The sequence below is a fragment of the Notamacropus eugenii genome, chromosome 4 (assembly GCF_028372415.1).
Source record: "Notamacropus eugenii isolate mMacEug1 chromosome 4, mMacEug1.pri_v2, whole genome shotgun sequence".
Lineage (NCBI taxonomy): Eukaryota > Metazoa > Chordata > Mammalia > Diprotodontia > Macropodidae > Notamacropus > Notamacropus eugenii.
The window spans coordinates 315,120,721-315,130,979 of NC_092875.1; the positions used below are offsets into that span (position 1 = coordinate 315,120,721).

The 10,259-nt window shown below is 34.9% G+C and overlaps 1 pseudogene; it reads left to right on the forward strand.

Moving 5' to 3' along the window:
- The first annotated feature begins 1,746 nt into the window (after positions 1 to 1,746).
- LOC140502536 (transforming acidic coiled-coil-containing protein 3-like) lies at positions 1,747 to 9,597 on the forward strand (annotated as a pseudogene).
- Positions 9,598 to 10,259: the final 662 nt, after the last annotated feature.

Sequence of the window (10,259 nt, forward strand, 5' to 3'; positions counted from 1 at the left end):
GGCCAAGAACTGGAAATTGAGGGGATATCCATCAATTGGGCAATGGCTGAACAAGTTGTGGTACATGAATGTAATGGAATACAATTGTGCTATAAGAAATGATGAACAGGTGGACTTCAGGAAAGTCCTGGAAAGACTTATAGGAATAGATGCTGAGTGAAGTGAGCAGAACCAGGACAATATTGTACACAGTAACAGCCACATTGTATGATGACTGACTTTGATAGATTTAGCCTTCTTCAGTATGGTAAGGTCTAAAACAATTTGAAAGGACTCATGATGGACAATACCATCCACATCCAGAGAAAGAACTATGGTATCTGAATGCAGACTGAAACAAATCATTTCCTTTTTTGTTGTTTTGTTTTGTTTTTCTTTCTCATGGTTCCTCCCATTCATTCTAATTCTTCTATACAACATGACTAATGTGAAAATATTTTTAATAGGAATGCATACATACAGCCTGTATCAGATTGCGTGCCATCTTGGGGAAGCAGGAGGGAAGGGAAAGGGAGAAAATTTAAAACTTATGGAAGGGAATGTAGAAAACTAAAAATAAAACACTCATGAAAATATTTTGGATATAGTATGCATTTGAAAAGATGTCTTAGAAAAATTGCTAACCAAAATCTTAATCTCAATTATTCTAGTATGATAAAAATCCACTAGAGGAAAAAAAAAACTGAATATTTGTCAGTCAATGAATAAACATTTATTAAGTACATATCATGTTTTAGGAATAGTACTGAGTGTAAGCACTATGAAAAACATTGTTCTTTTTGACTAGTTACAGAAGACAATTGGACCATCAACTTCCCATCAGGTTTCCATTATGAATCATTTTGATTGCTCTGATATAAATTTGTTTTTAGTGAAATGTTTTAAATGAATACTTAGGGTATTAGTATTTCCATTATAATGATAGAATGTGTACATCCCCCCCTCTTTTTTTTTTTTTACAAAATACAATACTTATTTTTCCTATTAGAAAAAATAAACTCCAAAAATCTTAATAATAAATACAACTTTCCTTAAAATGGTAAGTAGTATCTATCTAAACCCTCAGCAAGCATTATCCATAATGGTTATAAGAGAGAAGCCTTCACAATAAGATGAGGTAGACAAAAGATGCCAGTTATGACTGCTTTTATTCAATGTTGTACTAGAAATGTTATCTATAACAATAAATCAAGAAAAATTTGGACAAGTTGGAATAGTGTATGAGGAAACAAAACTTTCACTCTTTGTAGAAAATATGACGTTATACTTAGAGAACAAATATGATGTTACACTTAGAGAACATAAAATGACAAACACTTAAAGAATCCTAAGGAATCAACTAAAAGTGTAGTCAAATAATTACAAATTTCAGCATATTTTCAAGATATGAAACAAACTCACACAAATCATTGTAGTTCCAATGTAATATCCACAGCATCCAAATCAGCCATGAATATCACAGTGCAATTCAGAATCACAAAATACCATAAACTATCCACATGGAAGGCAGAACAAAAACATTTATTCACATACAAATTTATCATAGTGACAAAAATCTGTACACAATAACAATGCAGAGAACAACATCAGCCCCAAGCCTTCCCCCAGGTAGGCTTCTTACAAACCAGGAGCATTATACTCATCACAAGCGCACTCTCTTAAACAAAATCACAATCACAAAATCATTAAAATCTTTTCTACCTCTGACTGCTCTCCAGACTGACTTCCTCTCAGTTCTGTCTAGCTATGCCTGTTCCTGCTCCACCCATTCACCAAACTCCTCTCACAACAGGCTCCAGGTGATTTAATGGTCCTCTTAATGAATAGGAAAGATTTTCCTATTCAAAGTACCATTACAGTTTTCAGTATTTCTATATACTATCAATGAAGTCCAGCAGGAAAAGATAGGAAAAAATACATTTAAAACAACTGCAGACAGTATAAAACACATGGCAGTCCACCTGCCAAGACAAATACAGGAATTTTATGAATGAAATTTTAAAATATTTTTCACAAAAATAAAAACAGTGCTAAATAGTTGGAAAAATATTAATTGCTAAGCATAGGCTGAGCCAATCTAATAAAATGACAATTCTACCTGAACTAATTTACTTATTCAGTGTCTAAGTTCAAAATGGGTTGGTTGGTTGGTTGTTGTCCTTCATTCTTGAAGAGGACCAAAAATGACATTACTATGCTAGAGTGAATTTTCAATGTGTCTGACAGTGGCTGATCAGACAAATATGAGCTCAGAATGCTCTATCAAAGGCTGGAAACAAATAGTCCACATGAACACTGGTGGTGGATTCTCTAAATCTGTGCACCCTGCATTTCCTTTGAGCTGTTACAATTCCACTTTACTCATAAAGCACAGAAATTTCTCAGATAAGGTCATACCGTGCTGAGTGGTCTTGTGCCAGTGTGTCCTATGTGACACAATCAATTCCAAAGTTCTTGTTTTTTTAGTCTTTTTATTATTAAATTATTTTATTTCTTTTCAGTATTCTACAATCATTTCCATCTATCTTAGATTTTTTCTCTCCCTCCCTCACATGCCCCCTCCCTCTCTACTTCCTCCCTGAGACAGAATACAATCTTATATAGGTTCTACACATATATTCCTGTTAAATACGTTTTCACTTTAGTCATGTTGCATAGAAGAATTAAAATGAATGGGAGAAATCATAAAACAAAACAACACTTAATGCAAAAGAAAATAATCTGCCTCATTCTGTGATGCAGTTCCATAGTTCTTTCTCTGAATGTGGAAGGTGACTCACCTCAAGAGTCCAATGGGAATTTTTTAAGTCCTTACATTGCAGTGAAGTACTAAGCGTACCAGAAAAATTCCTCGTGCACTGTGGCTGTTGCTATGTACAAAGTTCTGGGTCTGCTTCTTTCACTTGGCACAAGTTGAAATAAGTCTTTCCAGGCCTCTCTGAAGTTTTTCTGTTCATCATTTCTTATAGCAAAACAGTATTTCAGTACATTCATATACCACAACTTGTTCAGTCATTCCCCAGGTGATGGGCTTTCCCTCAATTTCCAGTTCTTGGCCACCAGAAAGAGAGCTGATATAAATATTTTTGTACATGTGGGACTCTCTGCCATTTTTTATGATCTCTTTGGGATAGAGTCCAGGAGTGATATTTCTGGGTCCAAGGGTATGCAAATTTTTGTAGCCCTTTGGGCATAGTTCCAAATTGCTCTCCAGAATGGTTGGATCAGCTCTCAACTCCAACTCTCCCACATCTTCTCCAGCATTTATCATCCTGTTTTTTCATGTTAGCTAATCTGATAGGTTTGATGGGGTAGCTCTGAGTTGTTTTGATCTGCATCTCTCTAATCAATAGTGATTTAGAGCATTTTTTCATATGATTATAGATATCTTTAATTTCTTCCTCTGAAAACTGCGTGTTCATATCCTTTGACCATTTGTTAATTGGGGAATGACTTGCGTTCTTGTACATATGACTCAGTTCTCTATATATTTTAGAAATGAAGCCTTTATCATAGACACTAGTTGCAAAAATTATTTCCCAGCTTTCTGCTTCCATCCTAATCTTCAGTGCATAGAGTTTCATTATGCAAAACCTTTTCAATTTAATATAATCAAAGTTATCCATTTTTCATTTCATGATATTCTCTCTCTTGTTTGCTCAAAAGTTACTCCATTCTCCATAAATTTGACAAATACACTATTCCTTGTTCCCCTATATGTCTACAGTATCAACCTTTATACTGAGATCATGTATCCATTTGGACTTTATTCTTGTGGACGGTGTTAGGCATTGGTGCATGCCCAGTTTCTGCTACACTGTTATCCAGTTTTCCCAGAAATTTTTGTCAAACAATGAGTACTTATCCGAGAAGCTGGGGTCCTTGGATTTATCAAACAGTAGATTTCTATATTCATTGTCTCTTGTGTCTTGAGTACCTAAACTATTCCACTGGTTTATCCCTGTGTTTCTTAGTCAGTACCAAGTGGTTTTGATGGTTGCTTGATTTGATGATAGTTTGATTGGTATGGTACTGAATAAGTAAATTAATTTAGGCAGAATTGTCATTATTATTATATTATCTCAGCCTACCCACAAGCAACTGGTGTTATCCTACTTACTTAGACCTGATTTTATTTGTGCAAAAAGTGTTTTGTAATTGTGTTCATACAGTCCCTGGGTTTGTTTTGGCAGACAGACGTCCAGATATTTTATCGTTTCTACCATAACTTTAAATGATATTTCTCTTTCTGTCTCTTGCTGTTGGGCTTTATTAGTAATATACAGAAAAGCAGGTGATTTATGTGTGTTTATTTTACAACCTGCAACTTTGCCAAAGTTGTTTATTACTTCAAGTAATTTTTTTACTTGATTCTCTGGGATTCTCTAAATATATTATTATATTATCTGCAAAGAATGACAGTTTGGTTTCTTCTTTGCCTATTCTAATTCCTTCAATTTCTTTTTCTTCTCTTATTGCTACAGTTAGCATTTCTAATAACATATTGAAAAACAGTGGTGATAATAGACATCCTTGTTACACCTTTAATGTTGTTGGAAATGCACCTAGCTTGTCCACATTGCATATAATGCATCCTGATGGTTTTAGGTAGATACTGCTGATTATTTTATGGAAAGTCCCATTTATTCCTATGCTCTCCAGTGTTTTCAATAGGAATGGGTGTTGAATTTTGTCAAAATTGCTGCATCTATTGAGATAATCTTGTGGGTTTTCTTTTTTTCAGTTTTGTTGTTGAAATAATCAATAATGCTAATAGTTTTCCTAATAATGGACCACATCCATGTTCATGGTATAAGTTCTACCTGATTGTAATGTATTATTCTCATGGTAAGTTTCTGTATTCTTTTTGCTAATATCTTACTTTAAATGTTTGCATCTATATTCATTAGAGAAATTGTTCTATAGTTTTCTTTCTCTGTTTTAGCTCTTCACGGTTTAGGTATCAGAACCTTATTTGTATCATAAAAAGTATTTGGGAGGACTCCTTCTTGCCCAATTTTCCCAAATAGCCTATATGGTATTGGAATTAACTATTCTTTAAATGATTGATAGAATTCACTTGTAAATCCTTCTGACCCTGGAAATTTTTTTCTAGGGAGTTCATTGATGGCTTGTTCAATTTCTTTTTCTGAGATGGGGGTTATTTAAGTGTTCCACTTCCTCTTCTGTTAATCTGGACAATTTATGTTTTGTTTTGTTTTGTTTTGTTTTTAATAATCATCCATTCCATTTAGATTGTCGAATGTATAGGTATATAGTTGGGCAAAGTAATTTCTAATTATTGTTTTAACTTCTTCCTTATTGGAGGTTAGTTCACCCTTTTCATTTTTTTTATGTTGGTAATTTGATTTTCTTCTTCCTTTTTTTTAATAAAATTGACCAAAGTTTTATCAATATTGTTGATTTTTTTCATAAAACCAACTCTTAGATTTATTTCTTAGTTCTATAGCTTTCTTAATTTCAATTTTATTAATCTTTCATTTGGTTTTCAGTATTTCTAATTTGGTATTTACCTGGTGATTTTCAATTTGTTCTTTTTCTAGCTTTTTCAGCAGAATGCCCAATTCATTGATCTCCGCTTTCTTTATTTTAATCATGTATGCATTCAAAGATATAAAGCTTCTCCTAAGAACTACTTTTGCAGTATCTCATAAGACTTAGTAGGTTGCCTCATTGTTGTCATCCTCTTGAATGAAGTTGTGGATTGTTTCTATAATTTGTTATTTAATCTATTCATTCTTTAGGATTAGATTGTTTCGTTTCCAATTAATTTTTGGTTCATATTTCCATGGTCTTTGATTACATATAATTGTCATTCCTTTATGATCTTAAAAGGATGCATTGAGTATCTCTGCCTTTGAGCACTGGACTGTGAAGTTTTTAAGGCCTAGTACATGGTTTTGTATATGTGCCATGTACTGCTGATAAAAAAGTATATTCCTTTCTATTCCCATTTAATTGTCTCCAGAGATCTATCATATCTACCTTATCCAGAGTTTTATTCATCTCCTTAACTTTTTTTGTTTGTTTTGCGATTAGATTCATCAAAATCAGAGAGGGGGAGTTTGAGGTCCCCCACTACTATAGTTTTGCTCTCTATTTCTTCCTGCAACTTCTTAACTTCTCCTCTAAGAATTTGGATGCTATACCACTTGTACCATATATGTTTAGTAATGGTATTTCTTCATTGTCTATCGTGCCTTTTAGCAGGGTATAGTTTCTTTATCTCTTTTGATTAGATCCATTTCTGCTTTTATTTTATCTGAGATTAGGATTGCTTTTTTACATCAGCTGAACCACAAAATATTCATCTCCAACCTTTTCCCTTCACCCTGTGTGTATGCCCCTTTTTCAAATGTGTTTCTTGTAAACAACATATTATTGGATTATGGTTTTTAATCCGTTCTGCTATCTTCCTCCCTTTTATGGGAGAATTCATCCCATTCACATCCACAGTTATGATTACTCTCTGTGTCTTTCCCTTTAACCCCTTTCCACTTGTTTATGCTTTTAGTGCTCCCTTCTTCCTTCCCCTGTACAATAGAGTTTTAATTTTTGACCACAACCTCCCTCAGTCTTCCCTCATTCCTTTCAGTCCCCTTCCCTTTTAATTCCTTTTCCCTCCCCCTTCCCCTCCTCCTGCCTATTGAGCCAGTTTTATTTCTATGCTTAACTGAGTTTGTTGTTCCCTCCTTGAATCCAATCAGATGAGAGTACCTCTCAAACCAAACTCAGCTCTCTCCTCTCATTCCTTCTAGTGTAAATATTATTGTGCCTCTTCCTTTGAGGTAATTTATTTTTTTCTGCCTCTTCCTTTTCACATCTCCTATTAAAATCCCTTCACGCAGATCTCCCCTAGGAAGCTCTTGGAATAAGAACAGGGAAGACTCATCTGAGGCACTTTTAAACAATGTGGAAGTTATCCCAGACCACACCCAGTTTCCTTTCCAATATGGATTCTCTGGTGTACAGCAAGGTTTCCCTTATGCCTGAATGCTTTCCCACACTCACAGTATTTAAAAGACTTGTCTCCTGTGTGGATTCAGTGATGTATAGTAAAGCTCTTGGAATAAAAACAGGGAAGACTCATCTGTGGCATTACTGAAGAACATAGGAGTTATCCCAGACTACACCGAGGTAACATTTCAAACTCCTCTGCGTGTTCCACAGACAAATAGAATTTTGAACCTGGCCATGGCAGGTAATATTGAAAACTCTTTTACTCTGGATAATGGTACAGATGATTTAAAAAATTCTCAATCTCCTGCATCAAGACATGAAAAAATCAGAAGGTGGTTAAGGAAGCTGATAGGAAAACTATGATTGAAGATCCTCAAAAACAAGAAAAAAATCCTGCCTCTTATCCAGATGATCTGCTGCCAGTGAAAAGCAGTGGATGCTACAATATTGACTTGGATGGTCTGAAGGATCTTGGTCTATTTGTAAACTCATCCCAGATTCCAAGGTCTCTTGGAAGTTCACTAAAGTCTCCAGTAGTAACTGACTCTGAAATTGTTTTAGAAGAATTTAACCGTTACTCATTGGATGATAACTTTCCACTAATTTCTGAAAGCTTTAAAGGGCCCCCAGGAATAAAATCCTCAAGAAGCACTGAAAAAAAGCACAGGGAAAAGTTATGATAGTGTAAGATCTGCTTCATTGACTGACAAAAGCACTAATGAAATAAAAAGAGAATCAGCTTTAGAGAATGAGTCTGGTGGCAGTGTGGTAACCCAGAATCTTATTATGAATGAAGTGGTATGCAGTAAGGAAGAACAGAAGTTGTCTTTGGTCTCTGGACAGCGTGAAGAACCAGTTTCTAATATAGCACATGATATCCAGTCTGACAGTGTATCAACACATTTGCTAGCTTGTAACTCTGACTTTGTCAAAAATGATGAAAAAAAGGTGATTGATTCTGAATCACCAAACCTTCCCCTTGCAGAAGAGAAGTCTGTGCAACTGGCTGGGTCTTTGAAAGACCAGCCTATAAAACTAGAATTTTACTTTTCTGATACCATTGCTGTCAGACCACTTCCATGTAAACTAAGGAAGGGCCCTCTAATTAAGCCCCTTTCCAAGAAAGCTTCTATATCCCAGGAGAAAGTGACAAAAAACTTGGCAAAGGAAAGCAAATGTCAGGATAAAGAAAATATGGACCCACTTCTTCCAAAGGGATCTCCTAATTTAGATTGGGACAAGCTTAATGATCCAAGCTTTAACCCATTTGAAAAAATGTCTAAGCCTTCTCTTTCTGATCACCAGAAATCTAGTAATGAAGTCACTCGGCTTCAATAGAATCATGTAGCACAGAAGAACTGTCTTTCCAGTGAGGAGCAGAATAGTGGGACCGTTATTGATGAGATACCTAGAAGTCAGTAGGTTACTACCCATGTTCCTTCTGCTGAATCTATGCTTCTAATAGGAACAGAAACTTTGATATAAGGGGATCAGGAGAAAAGAGAAAGTTCTTCAGATACTTCAGTTGACACCAACAGCCAAGTGAGTCCAATATTACCCATTGGCACTGAATTCCCCCAGAAGGATGAATTGGGTGCAAATGTCAAGATGAGAACTGTGATACCTGAAGAGGACTTCAGATCTCCTTCACAAGTGTTAAGTATGGGTATAGAAATTGACTATTTGGAACAATTTGGAACTTCTTCATTTAAGGAATTTGCCTTGAGAAAACAGTCTTTATATATTAAATTTGACCCACTCCTGAAAGAAAGTCCTGATAAACCAGCTCCTGTAACTACTGAAATAACAAACAGCCTTGTGGACATAAGCAAGCAAACTCAGGAAAACCAACATGGTGCAACACTTTATGAATTTGACTTCCTATGAACACTTAATTTTTCTGTAACAGGACCTCCTCCTTTTGATGAACTGGAATGTTTGGATGTTCCTGTGACAGCCACAGATTTGCCTGTTTCAGTAGATGTGATTATAGATGTATTGAAGACATGGATGTGGCTGTAAAAAAAAGGCAAACAAGAAGTTGAAGAAAAACAAATGAAAATTCAAGAATTGGAAGATAGATATGAAAAATTTCATGCAGAATATGTAGCAATGGGGAAAATTGTGGAAGAATATGAAGAAATAATAACTCAGCTGATGGAGAATTCTCAGAAGCAGAAGGCTGCTGCAGAAGCTAAAATCCAGACGATTTTGTCAGAAAAACAGCAAATCACAGAAGACATGAATTCCATGGAAAAGTCTTTCTCTGACCTCTTCAAACAACTAGAAAAACAGAAGGATGTTTTAGAAGGATATCAAAAGAATAAATAAACATTGAAGAAATGTGAGGAAGATTTTCTAGTCAGAACTGAAAAGCAAGAGCAGAGGTACCAAGTCCTGAATGCTCATGTGGAGGAGAAGTTAAAACTAGCACATGAACAAATTGTCCAGGTTCTCAGAAAAATGAAATCTGAGACTCTGGCTTTATGAGCAGATTTACAAAGGGAACAAATGAAAGTTCAATCACGAGAGAAAACTCTGAAATAAAAAACTAAAGAAAAGGTTGAATTAACGAAAATCCGTGGTGACTTGATTTCAAAGATGGAGAGGATCTGACCTAGGGATTTAGGATTATTCCCTTCTTTGTTGACTCTCACTCCTTGTGTCAATGTTATCAGTTATGTAAATATCATCTTCATGTGCACCTTCTTAACCCCTATTTTTCCATGTTGCAAATATACTGAAATGTATTTTTTTTGATTTAGTAAATTGAAGTGTTTTAAAAAATATTTTTAAAAAACGGTTTTTCTGACTTCATCTAACAGTATACAGAACTAAATCACACGTTTGTAATCTTTTCAAGTAACTTTTGAACTGGTTACCTGGTTGCACTAAGGACAGATTTCACTCAGATCTTTTGAGAATAGTCCCAGGAGGGACATCTAGAGGGTAATTAGAAGAATTGTAATAATTTCTCATTCTTTTTCTTTTCTACAAATTTTAGAATCAATTATTTTAAAAGTTGTCTAGTATTTTATTTATCTTTTGTTTTAAAATAACTGTCACTTCCGAATATACTCATTTTCTTCCCCCTCCCTCAAAACTTCTTGTTAAAAACAAACAAACAAACAAACAAAAACAACTTATTTTAAGAAAGGGATTGGGAAAGATCCTTAGTAAAAACCAGTTTCTTTTTTTTTTCAGCTCCTCTCTAGAGCCAACTTTAATTTTTAACTAGTCTTCTTGCCTGTGGTGTAACACCTCCCTACCCCCCATGT